General features: G+C 35.4%; 1 pseudogene; it reads left to right on the top strand.

The window, feature by feature from the left end:
- The first annotated feature begins 1,908 nt into the window (after window positions 1-1,908).
- Window positions 1,909-2,725, top strand: LOC125415331 (ribosome biogenesis protein NSA2 homolog pseudogene; annotated as a pseudogene).
- The last annotated feature ends 807 nt before the right edge of the window (window positions 2,726-3,532 follow it).

The following is a 3,532-nucleotide window of genomic DNA, read 5'->3' as shown; positions in this document are numbered from 1 at the left end:
AACATGTATAGTCAAACCAGGATGATCATGGCAAGATATCCGTAAAAGTGTAATAAATCATCTTTACATTTTGATGGAAACCAAAGGTACAACTGAAATTAAAACTTACTTAATGGGAGAGAAATCATGGTCTTAGTGAAAAACCTAACAAACTTCCTGGTGCTAGTAAAGTTATAAATCTTAGAAAATAATCTATTGTTGTCACTTTTCTATAACGTTATAATTCATTGCTGCATTTCAAATCTTATTCTTATATCCATATTCAAGTGTAGCTTCACCTTTATCCAAAAAGTCTCTCTTTATAGTAAATGGAGATATTACCGGGAAAACTGCAAATGGGTACAAAAGAGAAATTAACTGATTGTGGGGAGCCAAGAACCAGTGGATATATCTATATTACATCTCCTAGTATGTGGTTCAGGGAGTATCATGGAGGAGAGTGTGGAAACATTTTAGAAGCTCAAGTACCTGAAAGCTTGCTGTGAAATATTATCTTCCATATAGAGCTTCAAAAAAATAAATTGGAAAAGTATCAATACCATTAAAAATGCTAAGGTGAAAGGAAAAATATTTCAGTAGATGCCACACCCAGACAAAGCACTATAGGCACCTAATGAATTCTGGAAGATGGAGAATTTGCCTCCACTGATTGTCTAATACGAAGTGGCCAGATTTAAAACCATATAAAACCAAATAACAAAAGTTAGCTAAGAAGTTTTATATATATATATATATATATATATATATATATATATCTCAAAAAAGGATACCAATTTCAAAGGAGGGCAATGGAGGGGATTGGAGGAAGAATATGTGGTAGAGGCTGAAAGGCTGAAGGTAATAAAGGGAAGGGAAGAGGGTTATAAATTCAACTTAAAATGTATTTTGAAAATAATAAAGGATAAATAAATTGGTAATAGTATTTACCATCTTGAGTAATGGAATAATTGTTTGTTATTGAAGTGTTTCCTATACAAGAAAGATTAAATCTTCGTTGCATTGTTTAAAAGTGGATTTATGAAAAGTGGTTTAACAATGAAAATCTTCCTAAATTAAAAAAAAATACAAAGCAGATTTATTTGTGGAAGCACTTTTGCTAGAGAGGAGAAATTCTGTAGGCTGAGTATAGTTGGAAAGTGTAGATTATTTAGAACATTTAAGTTGGAGCTAAAGCTTGTCCTTATACCTTTCCTCATTGTCTTGCACTATTTTGTAATTAAAAGGTGGATATCCTCTTTTTTCACATGGTTCTGTCACCATAATATTCAGCTTCATTTTAGTACTGAAACAATAGAATCAAGGGAGTATGAATTAAAATGTTTTAAACTGTAAATCAAAACATGTTTCTTCCTTTTGAAAGGTTCATCTCATTTATTTTTAGTAGTTACACAAAAAGATTCAAACATATGGCACTTTAAGGATCCTCCAAATATGTTAAATAGTACCTTGTGTGATCACAATGTCAGCAATCAAGCATGCTCTCGAGTGCCTCTCTTCAAAATAATGCAAAACATGAAAATGTAACTACTAATTTGGCCTTCAAATTTCTTTCAAGAGAAGCAGCAGAACATGTTATTGCACATACCTAGATTACGAGAACAAATAATTTTCTAATAATAAAAGTAGCACTTATTAACAATGTTAAAATCTTTAACTTTTTCATATGACTAAGATGAAATAAGTAATGTATTCAAACCTAAATCAGACAATATGTTAAAAAAAGTATTTTAAAAATTTTTACGGTCTTCTGCCTTGGAAGCGGAGAGCCGACTCGGAACGGCTGTGTGGCGCTCATGCTTCACTTGACATTCTTAAAATGTTGCCCTTTCCTGTTCCACCTTGCGCGGAGTGTGCTCGTGGGTCAGTGAGACCCAGAAGAGGATTTTCGCAGTCGGGAGGTCGCTGATGGCTGTTCCAGGGCTGTCATCATGCCACAAAATGAGCATATTGAATTACACCGTAAACGCTATGGATATCGTTTGGATTACCATAAGAAAAAGAGAAAGAAAGAAAGTCGGGAGGCCCATGAACGTTCAAAGAAGGCAAAAAAATGATTGGCCTGAAGGCTAAGCTCTACCATAAACAGCGCCATGCTGAGAAAATACAAATGAAAAAGACTATTAAGATGCATGAAAAGAGAAACACCAAGCAAAAGAATGATGAAAAGACAACACAAGGAGCAGTACTTGCCTACGTGCTGGACAGAGAGGGGCAATCTAGAGCAAAAGTGCTTTCCAACATGATTAAGCAGAAACGAAAAGAGAAGGCGGGAAAAAGGAAAGTCCCTCTACCCAAAGTTCGTGCCCAAGGAGAAACAGAAGTATTGAAAGTTATTTGAACAGGAAAAAGAAAAAAGAAGGCATGGAAGAGGATGGTTACTAAAGTCTGCTTTGTTGGTGATGGTTTTACAAGAAAACCACCTAAATATGAAAGGTTTATCAGGCCAATGGGTCTGCGTTTCAAAAAAGCTCATGTCACACATCCTGAGCTGAAAGCCACCTTTTGCTTGCCAATACTTGGTGTGAAAAAGAATCCATCATCCCCATTATATACAACTCTGGATGTAATCACCAAAGGTACAGTTATTGAAGTGAATGTGAGGGAGTTGGGCCTTGTGACACAAGGAGGCAAGGTTATTTGGGGAAAATATGCCCAAGTTACCAACAATCCTGAAAATGATGGGTGCATAAATGCCTTCTTGCTGGTTTGATAGTGACTTCTACTGAAAACCACACACCGTTAGGAAAACACCATCACTGTGATCTTTCTGAATACTACCAAGGTGCCTACCCATGAGCAGTCATCGAGTAGTATTTATTTAATTGTAAAAAAAAAATAAAAACTGCAAAAAAAAATTTTTTAAGAAAAATCCCAAGTTGAGATGGATTCAGCATAAAATTCTTCCAGAAATTCAGTTAAGTTACAAGTATGCCTTTAAACTTATTCCAAAAATTGAAAAATCGGGAGTACTTGCAAAATTCTTTTAAGGACAAAACAAAATAACAACAAAAACTTACAAATCTATCTTCCTTGTGAAGAAAGAATCAAAATCATTAATAAAATATATACTAACCAAATTCGTGTTGTAAAAGGAGTGGTGGGCCACTTCCGACCACCCGGCTCATGGCTAGTTTTACACGAAATAATTACTTGGAAGCTGTATTCATTTAAACACTGCCTGGCACATTATATCTAGCTTCTTATTGACTAACTCTCACATATTAGATTAACCCATCTTCACTAATGTGCATCACCTCTTGACTGTGGCTTACTGGCATGAGTCTAACCAGAGTCTGTCTCAGAGAGGAAAGCCATGGCATCTGCCTGACTCTGCTTTCTTTCTCTCAGCATTCTGTTTGGTCTACTCTGCCTATCTCTAAGGTGCTGGTCTATCAAAAGGTCAAGGCAGTTTGTTTATTTGTCCAGTGACATAGAAAGAAGATCCACCTCCACCATTTTCTGCTAGCCAAGTATCTATGGTTGCAAAGGACATAGACACTAGAGAAAAATATATTAATCCCATTTTTCTAAA

The sequence above is a fragment of the Myodes glareolus genome, chromosome X (genome assembly GCF_982192425.1).
Source record: "Myodes glareolus chromosome X, mMyoGla1.1, whole genome shotgun sequence".
NCBI lineage: Eukaryota > Metazoa > Chordata > Mammalia > Rodentia > Cricetidae > Myodes > Myodes glareolus.
This window is presented reverse-complemented; position numbering and strand designations above follow the sequence as displayed.